Consider the following 14,619-nt stretch of genomic DNA (forward strand, 5'->3'; position numbering starts at 1 on the left):
TGTGTGTCTGTGTGGTATATATGAGTGTCTCCGTGTGTGTCCCCGTGGGACTCCGTGTGTGTGTGTGTGTGTGTGTGTGTGTGTGTGTGTGTGTGTGTGTGGTGTGTGTCTCTCTGTGTGTGGTGTGTGGGGGTGGGGTGGGTATGTCCTCTGGGTCTTCTTTGCCCTACACACTAGCATCCGGGGTTCATGGGGGATTTTTTCCTTGCTTGCCACCGAAGGAGACGTGCAGCCCCATGAATGGATGGGAGGAGCGTCCTCCACTGCTCCTCAGCCCCTGCCAGCCTGGCTGAGGCTGATTTCCTTACTGAGGCAATCAAGCCACAGCCAGATGAGCACTGCTTCTTTCTTTTCTTTTATAATAAGTGTCATTTTAAGAGGCATTTGACCCTTCCCTGGAATTGCTTACAATGCAAGAGTCAACCCTAAATCTTCATTTTTAAAAATCCAAACCTCCAAATGTGAAAAATACCAGAGTTAATTGAATATATCTTTCCTCCCAAATCTCATATCATCAGTCTTCAGCCTGCTCCCCCCAGTCTTCAGGCTCGGGATGCACCCTGTAACATGTCAAGGAAGCATCACTTTTTCAGCTGACGGATACTACAGTGAGTGCCACATTTGCAGAAAGTGCTGGCTGGTTGCTCTTAGATTGGCATCCACATCCTCACACCTTAACTGCAAGCGGCGCTCTCGGGCACCAGGGTCCCAGGCTCTTGGAAGCTCATTCTCCACTGATGAGTCTTTCCTCAGATTGTCATCCTTGGCCATGTGCCGTGGCTCACACCTGTCATCCCAGCACATTGGGAAGCTGAGGCGGGAGGACTGCTAGAGCCCAGGAGTTTGAGGCCAGCTTGGACAACATAATGAGACCCCGACTCTACCTGAAAAATTAAAAATTAGCCAGGCATGGTAGCACACTCTTGTTTTTCCAGCTACTCAAGAGGCTGAGGTGGGAGGATCACTTGAGCCCAGGAGGTTGAGGGTGCAGTGGGCTGTGATTATGCTACTACACTCCAGCCTGGGTGACAGAGCAAAACTCCGTCTCAAACAAAAAAGAAAGAAAAAAGGAAGGAAGGAAGGAAGGAAGGAAGGAAGGAAGGAAGGAAGGAAGGAAGGAAGAAAAAGAAAGAAAGAAAGAAAAAGAGAGAGAAAGACTATTATCCCCCAGCTTTCCCTGTGCTGTTGGGATGCCGCTCATGTCCAGCCCTCCCTAATGCACCCCACACTTTACCCCTTGGAGCAGGGAGGTTTAGTCTCCTTGGCAACACTTTCCATATTTGTAATTTCTAAAATTGTGATTTACTATCTGTCTCTTTTGCTGTGAAAATGAGCTCCTCAAGGGAAGGGACTGTTTCTGACTTGTCCTTGCTGGTGCCTTTGGCAGATCTCAGTGCCTTGCACATGGAACACTTTTGGCAAAACATGTTCTGATGAGCAAGCAAACACTGCGTGTGCCATCTGGGTCCCCTACCAGCCTTACAGCCTCGCCTCCTTAAAAAAACTGCTCTACACAGAATTCAAAGCTTTGGAATATTACAAAATGTGAACAGAGAGTAAACAGATTTCATCATAGCTCTGAGAGTAAAATGAGCATAACTTCAGCTTCAAAAACTCTTGTGAATCACCTAAACATATTCTATATAAAACATAGAAACTTTGGTTCTAATATAAATGTTACACTAATTCCATACCTAAAACTACTGTCAGGAGCAAAGTTCATTGTGAATGATATTCTGTGCAAAAAAAGTCCAATGCTTACCTAAGAATCAGAAAGAGAAGTCTTTACTCAGGATGCAGGAAAAAAAGAATCTTTCTGGGAAAATTACATACAGATAATCCCAGCAACAAGCGGGAAGATTTATGTTTTTCCTGTTCAATGTCTGAACAGTAAGACAGTCCATGCTCTTGCTACTGTGAGAATCAAAAGACAGACAGACCCCCCCACCCCCCGCCACCAACTCCTGGAACCTCACTTAGGCTGGCCAGGGCCTCAAACTGGTCTCTGGGAGCTGAACTTGGCCCACCTGATAGGGAAGCCAGCCCAAGGTGTGGGGTGGAGGAGCACGTTCACGGTAACACCTTCCCACACAACCGAAGAGTCTTGAAACATGGATAAAGGACAGGTTAAGGTTGCTAAGTTCTGCTGTTTTCATAAATTCATATTTTTAATAAACGAGATGCAGAAAATTATAATTCAGTAAGAGCATTGATTTGGAAGCCTGTTTGAATATCAAAGACATATGCTGTAGTCTAAACTGGAAGTCATCTGCTGGTCAACGCTTATCTAAATTATCGGATCCATCTTGGATTTAAAGGTCAACACCATAAAACTGAAGTTCTACAGTGGTAAAGGCCACAGCTCAAAGAATGACTGAAACAGAATCCTGGGCATGGCTTGGAGACAGACGTGTTCAGGTGCATTGCTGTTTTGTCCTCAGTCTGCACCATGAGAGAAGGACCTTTCTCTCTTCATCTGTAGGATCAGCACTGAAGCTCAGGAATAGAGGAAAGTAAAGCAATTCATTGTTAAGGTAGAAACTCTTCCTGGAATTATCTGCAAATGCTACATCCTCATCATGGTCCCATGTGTCTGTGTGGCTACTGGTGTGGCTTTTACAGAACTCACTGGATGGAAGTTTTCAACTCACCTGTGGTTCTGTTCTGAGAACGATATGGGATGGGTGGCAGAATGCCAGCCCAGGGCAATAAGAAGCCATGCAGAGAATGCCCTTCCAAAGGCAACAAGGCCAGAGGGAGGGCAGCAACGAGCTGGGGCAGAAACCTGCCCCAGATTCAGTGACAGATCAGATCAGTGACAGAAACCTGTCCAGGAAGGTTCCCGTGGGGATGCTGGAGATGAGGATGGAAAGGAGAAGCTGAAAACCTGAGCTTCAGGAGTGAGACAGGAGAAACTGGCAACAGGAAGACAACATGGGGCACAGCAGGAACGTGGGCACGTGGCTTCTAAATGGAACTCGAGCAGGTTCTGACGGCTCCTAAGCTGTTCTCCTTAGGGGAGAGAGATAGCTTAAATCATCAGCAAAGAACTGAGCACCTGGTCCCAGCTTGGCTGAGGAACACATGAGTCTTGACTGGAAGCTTCTTCCCTCCCTCGTTTTGCTTTATAACTTTTTGCTTTCAGTCACATCTCTTTTTTTTTTTAACCCAAACAGTTCCAAAGGACTGATGGAAAAAAGCACCTCATTCCAAGTTATTTGCCCTGGTCCTGGTAACTTGGACTGATCCTAAGAGTCCCCGTTTAGATCCAGAGGCTGACTGTAAGACATAGAAGAAATCCTTAAGCAGAAGGTCCTCCCCTCCCCTCCAAGCTGGCCTTGGCTGCTTCCATCGGCTGTGGGCCATGTCATCCTGGCTTTTGTCCCTCACTCCTCCCAAAGAGTTAACCCCTGAGCCATCAGTCAGAGAAGTGAGGGGCGACACACAGGGGTTGTGAACCTAGGCTTCTCGAATTGGTACATTTTTCTCCCATTAGTAAAGAAGGACTAAAACAAAGAGGTGCGTGACTGCACTGTGACACTGGTGCTTTAAGAAGGCTGTGCTGCAGAGGAGAGGATGCACTGAATAGAGACCACGTTGGTGGCAGAATGACTAATCAGTAAGAGCAGGTTGTCCAGCAGGCCGGGCAAGAGAAGGTATTGATGGCAGCCAGGATGGGGAGCAGTGGACCCCAGCAGGAGAGGTTAAGGAATCTTGGGATTCTGAATCCTTCAAGTTCGCTCCATTGAAAGTACTTTATTTCCTAATGTTACCCATGTCTCAATGGTCCCAAGATGTCTACAGTCATCATTAGAAGTGTCTCCTAAATACCTGTTCCCCAAAGAGAAGGTCACTTGGGAGTAGGGGGACGATAAGTGCTTGAAAGCCTCTCAACCTGGCTGGTGAGGTCTCCGTGCAGTCTGGACATCAACAGCTATATTCGAAGCTCTCTTAGGTCACCTTGCTTTCTGTAAACCCAGTTGTGCTTAGTTGCCTACTGAGTTTAGGTAATCAGGGAGATTTACAGGAGAGGAAAATATACAAGAACAATGTGGAGGTGCAATGTTTCTGGAATGCAGGGAAGGCACGTCTCGTTTGCTGAGAGGACACATGTTTAATGGCAGTGCCGGCAGTAGCAGGCTTTTAGTGGCTCTCCTGCACCTGACTGGCTTGGGCTAGGAAGGATTTGCTATCCCAAAGCCCATGTACTCCCATGCAAGTCAGCTGTGAGGGATTTCAATGCCTTCCGTGAGCTCAGAAAGGATTCTCTGATCACATTTCTAATAAACACTCTTGTAGGAAGATGATGAGAACAACGGTACGAATGATGGCTCCTGTTTACTGACTGTTCCCTCTGTGTCCATTCTGTGTAGGCGCTTTGGAGGTATTATTTGTAAAACTGACAGTAACTCCACAACATAAGCATTTAGGATGGTTTCTATTGCTGCTTAACAAGCCATCTCAAAGCTCAGTGGGTTAAAACAGTATTATTGTATCTCCTGATGGTATGGATGGAAAATTTGGACAGGGCACAGTCAGAGGAGCTCTCCTCGGCTTCACGGTTGGACGGCTAGGACGGCTCTCATGGCTGCCACTAGGAGAGGAGGGGCAGCTGGTCATTACCCTTCTCCACTCATAGACCTCTACCGGGGTGGCGTGAGCTTCCTCACATCATGGCAGCCTCAAGGGAGTTGCACTGTTCAGGGTTTCAAGAGCCAGTTCGTGTTGTGGGAGATGGGAAGTGGGAGCTGCCTGTGCCTTGAAGATTGGGCCCTGAGAGTGGCACAGCATCACATCCTTGCTCTTTCAGTCAAAGCAGTCACAAAACCCACCTGCATTTAAGAGGAGAGGACAGAGTCCCCCTCTCAGTGGGAGGAGGGTCAGCGATTTGGCTGCCATTTTTAATCCACCACATTATTATTCTTCCTATTTTATAGGAGAAGAAACTGAAGCTCAAAGAAGCCAGAAAATATATGTCTTTAAATAACATAAGAAATACTGCTGAGGTTTGAAAGTATGACTGACTCTAATCCGTTTTTCTTTCTAGTATACAGCCCCGCTCTCTTAAAATGTGGACACTTGATCTTCTAAGATAAGACTTTTTGAGCCACAAGCTACTCTTCTGATTGGATATGGAACAAAACATAGCAAGTCATTGTCCACGTTCTTTTTAAACTTTGCATCACCGAATGAAGAGGTCCCATCTAATCAGCTGTAGAATTGAACACTTCTGCCGGGCGCGGTGGCTCAAGCCTGTAATCCCAGCACTTTGGGAGGCCGAGACGGGCGGATCACGAGGTCAGGAGATCGAGACCATCCTGGCTAACACGGTGAAACCCCGTCTCTACTAAAAATACAAAAACTAGCTGGGCGAGGTGGCAGGTGCCTGTAATCCCAGCTACTCGGGAGGCTGAGGCATGAGAATGGCGTAAACCCGTGAGGCAGAGCTTGCAGTGAGCTGAGATCTGGCCACTGCACTCCAGTCCGGGCGACAGAGCGAGACTCCGCCTCAAAAAAAAAATTCCTCTTCCTTAGAATTGAACACTTCTCTTCAATTTCAGAGGCTGTTCAAGGTAAAGGAAGAGGAAAAAATGGAAGTGAATAAAATCACAAATTTAAATGAGAAATACCTGGCTAGGGGAACGTTTCTTTCCCCAGAGGATAGATATATATTTACATTATGAAATAAGCTGGAATCCAATGGAAACCCCTTGTTATTATTAGATTTCCTCTTGAGAAGGATTTATAAATGAAAACACAACTTGCTATTTTAGTATTCTGTTTTTCAGGGAAGAAAAACCCTTTGCAAAAACAAATTTAAAAGAAAAAACTTATCCATTTCAAGCGCTTGTTTATTTTCTTATTTACCAGGCTAAAACTGTCTTCTTTCATCTCTGATTACATTGGGGGCTGGAGAAAAGAGGGTTTTTATTTTGTTGTGTTTGCTTTTTTCCTGTTCTCTAAATCTGGAAGGTCGCTTTTCATTTGTGGGCAGTGCTAAACCTTTCCTTATCCACGACTGCGTTTCTGAATCCACAGCCTCCTCCGGCTGTCACTGTGGCCCAAGAGCTCCACGCAGTGGGGGATAGGAAATGAAGGGTGAGGACAGTCACATGTGAGATGGCTGCAGTGTTCATCTGTTATCTGGTGGCCCCACTGAACAACCGTGGCCATGACCCCGCTGTGCACCTGCTAGCACACAGCTCCATGCTCCTTTGCCACGTGTCCCGCTATTGTGCTGTGATTCCCCCTCCTCAGCTCCACAGGAATCTGGAAAATCAGGGTCCTGTGGCTGCTTTTGCAATCCTAGTACACTTTGAGAACTTCATGTTCCAGTAAGCTTTATATAATGTCCTAGACCGTTAGAGCCTTTTCAACTTCCTTATTAACATTTATTCATTTCTAATTACACAAGTAGAGGGAAGCTGCAAGAGATGTGTCCCTGAAGATCTGCAAACTTAATGCAACCATTGCACAATTTTAATCTAGTCTTCACAAAGGGGGTCATGTGCTACTTTTCTAGCCAAGTCACCCTTGGCTCCTGCAAACTCGTCACCTCCCCACTCTTCCCTGGAATGTGGGGTCAGGCACCTGCACAGTCTGCCGCACAAATTTGCTATTCCTTCTTTATCAGTAACCATCTTTGTCCAGATATCCCAGGTCTCAGGCCACCATTTTTTCAGAGCTTTACTTCATTGTCACCTACCCAGTGAGGAAACCTACCCCACAATCACAGGTGCCCTGTCCCATTCCCACGTCCTGCTTTGTTTTCCCGAGTGTTGATCCCCGCTAGCACTTTGTCTACACTGCCTTAGCCAGTTTCCTACTGGACTCCACAACCCGAGCCATATGCCCTCTGCTAGGATGTCAGCTCTGTGAACCCTGCTGCCTTCAGGCTGTCTCCCAGAGCCGTATACAGCCCTGCATGGAGAGCCCATTCCACACATACTTGTTGAATGAGTGCCTAAAGAGTGAATAGCATAAATCCAGTCCACGGCTCTCTGTTCCTGGCAGCTTCAACATGTGCACTTCTTGAGGAATTTTTAATTTGAAGATATGTTATTTTTAAACATTCATTAATGAAGTCTGTGAATGAGCTATTTTAGTATTTTGTTTTTCAGGGAAGAAAAACCCTTTGCAAAAACAAATTTAAAAGAAAAAACGTATCCATTTCAAGCGCTTGTTTATTTTCTTATTTACCAAGCTAAACCTGTCTTCTTTCATCTCTGATTACGTTGGGGGCTGGAGAAAAGAGGGTTTTTTACTCATTCAAAAAGAGGGAATTACTCATTCACAAACTTCATTAATGAGTCATGTTTTAGGTTGTATTCTCTCAATTTTGCCTACTAGTATTTGTACAAAATGTAACTGTGTGAACATATCCTCCTTTAAAGAAAATGATTGCTGTATATCCATAAGGTGTGGTTTTCAAGAGAGAATATTTACAGATTGGCACTGGGCTATCTGCAAGTGGTCTCATGAAACATATGATGGGTTTCCACTAAGCCAATTTGGTGCGTTGGTTTTATCTTTTATCCAAAGATAGCTTGCAAAGGAAGGTCTGTATTTTTCTCTCTCTTTAAAAATAGTATTCATCAAAACGGTTGCGTTCGTTAGAGCGGATTTAACAGAGATCTGTTGTTAAACATTTACAATGCTTCATCTCTTTCCAACGTTACTGTACTCAGACAACGCTGCCACACTTTGTGTACAAAACAGTGGGAGAGATTGCTTTTATGTGGAAAGTTCAGTTATGAATGCGAAATGCTGCCAGAATCTGACTGTAATCCCAAGAGGCAGACACTAACCACTTCTGTTTGCACGGCTTGCAGTTTGCAAAGGCACGTGCAGGTAGCGCCACCGTGTGTTCACTGAAGGGACCCATAAGGCTACGCGGGAGAGGAAACGAAGGCCAGGACTCTCCCCAGCCAACGCGTGCCTACGGGGGATTTCTCAGTATAACATGCTTGGCGCTTCTGTTAGGGGTGGCCCTTCCTGAGCCATTTGACAGCTTACTTCAGTCGAACCTAATGAACTTCCAACTCTCATTTTCCAATTATTATTAAAATTTCAAAGCAGGTATGTGTAAAGTACCAGGTACTAGTAAACCGACTTTTTTCCCCATAAAAACATTTGAAAATCAGTAATTGGTCCATACAACTAGGCGGCGGTGTTGCGTGAGTGCTTATTAAACTATTACAAAATAAGGACCATTTTCTGGTCCATTATAGTGGGCCAGGTATAGATTTGGAGTCACATGGGTCTGGGTTCAAGTCCCCATCTTCCATTTACTGGCTGTGTGACCTTAGGAAAGGTACTTAGCTTCTCTGAGCTTCAGTCCTTCTATGTGAGATGGGTTAACAACAGTGTTTCTAAAGCACTTCGTAGAGTTTCTGGCAAATGGTTACCAGGGTCCCTAGGGTTCAGTGGAGGTTTTAGGTGCCAGCCTCCATCAGGTGCCTGGGAGCTCAGGCAAGCTCCAGGCTACTAATCCCACTCCCACTCCAGGCACCTTTGGCACCCATCTCCCCTCCGCCCCCCAGAAACTGGCCCTGCTGCGCTGGAAGCTATGCTATGGTCAGGGGATGCCAGTCTGCCTGCTCGTCAAGGGCTGGCACCTTTGGGTGTCACCCCGTTCTCTTTCTCCTTTTCAAACACTCACTCTCTTGCTTTGATTTTGAAATTCAATTGAAAATAAAACAAATTAATAATGATGGTTTTGTGAAAGGTTAGAGCAGGAGAGGTTGAGAGAAATGTGGAGAAAGCCCAGCAAATAGAAGCAAATAACAAGTCAAAGAAAACACTAGAAAAGGCTGGCTGGGTACAGGGGGGTGCACTGGTGATCCCAGCACTTTGGGAGGCTGAGGTAAGAGGGTTGCTTGAGGCCAGAAGTTTGAGATCAGCCTGGGCAACATAGTGAGGCCTTGTCTCTAGTAAAAATAATAATAAAAAATAGCCAGGTGTGGTGGCACATACCAGCAACTTGGGAGGCTGAGGCAGGAGGATTGCTTGAGGCTAGGAGTTTGAGGCTGCAGTAAGCCATGATTATGCCACTGCACTCCAGCCTGGGTGACAGAGTAAAACCTTGTCTCTAAAAAAAGAAAGAAAGAAAGAGAGAGAGAGAGAGAGAAGGAAGGAAGGAAGGAAGGAAGGAAGGAAGGAAGGAAGGAAGGAGGGAAGGAGGGAAGGAGGGAAGGGGAAGGGAAAAGAAAAGAAAAGAAAGAAAAGGAAAGAAAAAGAAAAGAATTACTTTGAAGAAGGGCCACAGCCAGACTTGAGAGAAAACACCTCCTGAGTGTCCAAATGCTTCTTCCTCTTCTTCCGTCATGACACAGGACTTTCAACCGAAAGTGACTGGATTCTGCTCTGGAAGCAACACTGCGCTAGGTTCTGAACACAGATGGCGAGCGCAGTCACAGACGATGGCGACTCACAGACCACGCGGTGGCTGTGGACAGGGAGACCAGGAGATGAGGTTGCCCCTGGGCACTTTTTGGAGGCAAAGTCAACAGAATTTCCTATAGATTGCATGTGGTGTGTGAGAGAAAGAGCAGAGGAGCATGACTCCAAGTGTTTGGCCAAGGAGAAGTGAAGCTGCCATGAACCCACATGGCTGAGCCTGAAGGGAGGGCAGGTGTGGGAGCGTCAGGAGCTCAGATTTGAACAGGTTATGTGTGACATTTTAGATGTCTATGTGGAGCTGCCAAGCAGGCAATGGACACAGGAATCTGGAGAATGAATTCTCCGTATTAATCTCATAAAGATTCAGTGGTGATTTTTAAAAGTCAGCGCATTCATTAATACTTAACCGGAAAAAAAAAAATACAGATCATAATGGCTTCCATTAGTTTTATCGAAACAAAAGCCAAGAGCAATCTTCTAAAATCCTATTCTGATGAAAGGAACTGTCAAACGATAGCAGAATTTTTTCCAAAGGTTTTTTGTACATTTGTTATTTATAACTCAGAATATATTTTCCCAGAGAAATAATTTCATGATTCATGGCTAACCTCGTGGGCTAGGTCTCAGAAGTGTATCTCTTGTATAACATAACAGCATATTTGTGGGGGAAAAGAGTCAAGTAACACTGTCAAGGTACTAGCAATTAAACAAACAAACAAAACTTGGTGATATAGGAGCTCTTAGGCTTCCTTATTTACGATTCCTGATTTGAAATAGAGCTCATTTGACCAATCAAACCCTGTCTCCAAGAAATGACAAAGACCTTTCATTTGAGTGGAACATTCAGCTGTGGGAGGTAGGTCCAAGAATTTGGCTTCCTGGCAGCAGACTAGGCTAGGGGAAGGAAGCAGGTTTGTGTAGACAAGGAACCTGGGGCGGCAGGATCAAAGAACTCTCAGAGACTGAAGCCCACCATGAGAGAAGGAATGGGGTTTGCAAGCTCTATTTGAAGCCTCATTCACACTTTGATGTGATTCATTTTAGTCACATCCAAAACAAGTAGATCACTCAGGAATGCACATTTTTATTGAGGCGGAATAAAGAAAAAAAAGGGTTTCTAGAACTAGAGGAGGGGATTGGCTCAGATGGAGTCACTTGGGCCAGCAGCCAGCTAGTCTGTATGTTGATGGTGTGGGTGAGGGAAGACATTAAGTGCCTAAAGAGGCTTAGGAGAAGAGGCAAGAGGTAAGTTGAAGTCACAAAGACAACTTTTGCTGAGGTTCTGGTGGTAGCTGCTGTGATAACAAGAATTACGTTTATGGGTCACCAAGGCTTGAGTTACACTATCAAATCTAGCTTGGAAAACTACATGTCTTAGTCTGTCATCATTTGGTCCATGCTTTCCATTCTCAGCTCTTCTAAGCGGGCTTCTCAATTTAAATTCCCCTTGCTCAACTCCCGCCTCAATTTTATTGTAGGAAGAGAAGGGGAGAGGGAAGAAAGTGGGGACATTTGTATCACACCTTTACTGTGCCCATTCTCCCTCTTCTTCTCCCCTTTACTGGGAATGCAGGTTAGCACACACTTATCACAGCTTCCTTGGTCAAGGGTTCTTTGAAACATAGAACCCTTGAATACCAATGGCTATTGATATAGCTCCAGTGACTGGAGGAACACCAGGGTTCTTGGTCTCATGCTGATAGGATTAACAACATGGACACGTGGAGTAGTTTTAAGGAGCAAAAAGTTTAACAGGCAAGAAAGAAGGAAGGAAGAAGAAAACAGCTCCTCCAGACAGAGACAGAGATAGGGAGGATTCAAACAGAGAGAAAACCCAGTGTGCAGTGGGAAAGTGATTGCTTATATTGGGATCCTGGAGGAGGCGGTGTCTGGTTTGTGTAGGGTCCAGGGCATTGGTTTGATCAGGTGTGTCATTTACACAGCTCTCGAAAAACCTGGCCCTCCCACCTTAGCCCTTTCATGTGCAAATGCGGGTCACCGTGATGTTCTGAACACATGGTGTTATCTGGGGGTGGCCACGACACTTGGTACACCTGATGACAAGGAGGAGATGACAGGAATGGCCATGTTGAGCGAACCCAGTTTCTAATGGCTGACATTTGCATATCAAAGCTTGCGGGACTGGCCCTTCAAGCTGCGTTTTCTGTTAGAACAGAGATGGTTCAGGGGTTATTTCTTGTAACAGGAAAATTTCCACTGAGAACTTTTACCCTTACTATGTGCCTAAAAAGTATTTCTTAATAACTGCTATATCACTATCATGGGTTTTTTTCTTTCCCCATTCTTTCTTTGTTGATGCCAAAATAAAATTAAGTTAAATATTGTATCTGCTCACAGATTACGAATGCAGTGAGGGCAGGCATTATGTCTCTTGCTCAACAATTGGGTCCTACGTGTGTAGGCTTAATGTCTTGTGCAGAGTGGGCCTTCAGTAAATAATAATTCAATACTGAATGAATAAATAAGGGAGAATGTGGACGAGGCTATAGGTTTTTGGTGTAGATCCTTTAGAAAACTTTCTGGGCACTTTCAATGGTTTTAGAGGGTGATGGCACTGGGTGGTTAATAAATCTAAATTCACTTGAAAACATAAGGCTTTCCACTGGTAACAGTCCTTTTACATTTAATCAGTCATCCCAAAGTTGTGGTGAATTGGAAGTCATGGCCACAGTATTTTACACTCCTCTATTTTCCTACCTCTTGAATCTGAACTTGCCTTACGACTTGTTTTCATCAATAAATTGTGGCAGAAGTAATGTGCAGTGGGCATCCAGGCCTTACGAAGCCTGAAGTTTCCACTTTCACTCTCTTGAAATTCTGCTGCCTTCCTGTAAGGAAGCTCAGGCTAGACAACCACATGAAGAGGGGTCTTGTATGTGGGTACTAAATGAGAAAGTGAGGATAGACAGAGAAAAAGTCCAAAGCCAGTTCACCCGTTGTCATAAGAGAAAAGGCAAAATATTGATTGGCAATAGATTGTGTGGTGAGGCCAAAGGGAAGAGCTCTTCAAGTTGTTATTTTCTATTCAACGAGAAGTGAGAGTTGGCAGGCAAGCAGAGACTGTGTAGGAGTTTTGAGAAGGAAGGTGTGAGCAGCCCTCCAAAGAGTGGGTGAGTGATTTGACCATGGAAACGTGGGAGAGTTGCTCAGCAGCACCAAAGGTCGTCTTGATGTTTATGATCATTAAAATGAGTAATGTTAGCATGCTCGTTTGTTTTTTCCAGTCAAATTCACTTGCTCAAGAGGAGTTCCAGAGTAGGTGGGAGAGTTGGGGTTTTTCCTGGCTGGGAGAAAGGAGGGAGAGGGAGCCAAGGCCGTTGAGAGTACATGCATTAAGATGATGGGACATGAATTTATGCTGGGAAAAGAGGGAAGTGTAAGAGCAGAGGGGTAGGGAAAGGTGAGGAATCTGATGAAGGTAAGTAATTACTGGCACTAAGAGGCATGAGCTGGAATGGAAAGGGAATGCAAAGTGAGCTGCTTGAAACTGACACTACGGAGGGCACACAGTTATGAGTAAAGTCAATGGTGTGATACCAGGAATGTGTGGCTGCGCTGGTGTGGGAAAGATCACAGGAGGTTGGAAGCTGAAGGCTTTTGGGCCTTAGGCTCTTGTCCGTATACTCCTCCCTCTCTCCCCGCTCTCCCCACCCCCTCCCTTCCTGCCCAGATTCCTCCTCCTTGCTCCTCATCGACTGGTAGCCAGCTCCTAGCAGCGGCTTTACAGCCCAGTCGTAACCCCAGACCAGAGAGCACACACTCCGCAGACGCCAAGGCTACGAAAGCAGCCTGCTATAAGCCTGCCTTGCCAGCAGGGAGGACACTGGAAGTCTGATTGCCCCACCCTGAGAACAGGTGCTGCGTCTCCACGTGACCCCCTTTCCCAGGATCCTGGGAGCTCCTTCCAGCTCCTACATCTGGACGACGACAACTAAAGGTGCCGAGACTCGGGGACCCCCATCACCCTCGCCAAGCGCAGGTAACTCTCCTGGTAGTGGGTAAGACAATTAATTTTTTAATCAACAGCGAGGCTACCTATTCTGTTTTGCCGTCCTTCTCTGGACCTAGCCTTCCATCCAATATCTCTGTAGTAGGAGTAAGCAGAAAGCCATCCACTCCATGAAAAACTCCACTCCTTAATTGCTGCCTGGCCAACAACTACTTTGCGCACTCGTTCCTCATTATATCCTCATGCCCTATCCCCTTACTAGGCCAAGAAATCAGTTTGGCTTTCCCCCACTCACCTCAAACTTAGTAAATTTTCTTAACTATCTCATACTCCCCAACCGTGCAGGACCTTCCTTCTGGGTTTTGCCCATATTCCAACAAATGCTTCCATTCCTCATTCCTATGCTAATACTGTGCCTTATTTTATTTTTCATCTGTGCATCCAAATACCAACCATAGGCCCCGACCTTAACGACGCCCCTTAACAGCAGGAAGTAGCCAGACAGACCACAGCGCCCCTTTATCACTATTATCAATAAAAGATTGGACTGTTTGGACAAACGGAGGCAGGATGGCACACTTCCGGGTTCTTCTTCACCAGCTTTTCCCGCGTGCGCAAAAATGCAGCCGGCACTCAGGAAGGGTGCAGACCAACTGGGCATGCGCCAGGTGACGTCAATCCGAAGAGACCGAGATTTACCTGGTGGCACCTGTGGAACGCCCCCCCCCCCCCCCCCCCCCCACACACACACCCGTGCCCCGCCTATTGCCCTCCCACTCCTAGAAAAGCCGCTCTTGGCCAGCGTCCCACGCGGCCTTCCTGAGTCTCTCACTCCTGTCGGGATGTCGGGACTGCAGGAACTTCCTCGTAGAGCCCCACCGGGAGACTCTGCCGGCCTTCTTTGCCCGAGGCCGACAGACTTCTTCCCCACACCTTAGGTTACCAAAAATAAACTTGCAGTTTTGCTACTACACTTGCCTACCCGCTGGTTCTTTTGTGCCCACTCTGGTGGTCTTAGAAAAACAAATCACATCCGTGTGGCTATTGAAATCACCATGAATTATGAATGGAGCCAACTGTATTACTGGTTGCTATTTCTACCAGACCACTGTACGCGACTTTAGATCCCTCAACTTCCCATTTAGAGCACTTATCACGGCTTGAAATATTAGAGCGATTATTTGCGCCGGGCACGGATTACTTGACAGTAATCAGGGCTTACAAGTCTGTTTCGTTTCTTGATTGGC

General features: G+C 46.0%; 1 long non-coding RNA gene across 3 annotated transcripts in view; it reads right to left on the reverse strand.

Moving 5' to 3' along the window:
• The window catches only part of LOC116418520, a 62,059-nt gene that overhangs the window by 46,593 nt on the left and 847 nt on the right, over positions 1–14,619 (reverse strand). The window lies entirely within an intron of this gene.

Source organism: Piliocolobus tephrosceles, chromosome 18 (assembly GCF_002776525.5).
Source record: "Piliocolobus tephrosceles isolate RC106 chromosome 18, ASM277652v3, whole genome shotgun sequence".
Classification (NCBI taxonomy): domain Eukaryota; kingdom Metazoa; phylum Chordata; class Mammalia; order Primates; family Cercopithecidae; genus Piliocolobus; species Piliocolobus tephrosceles.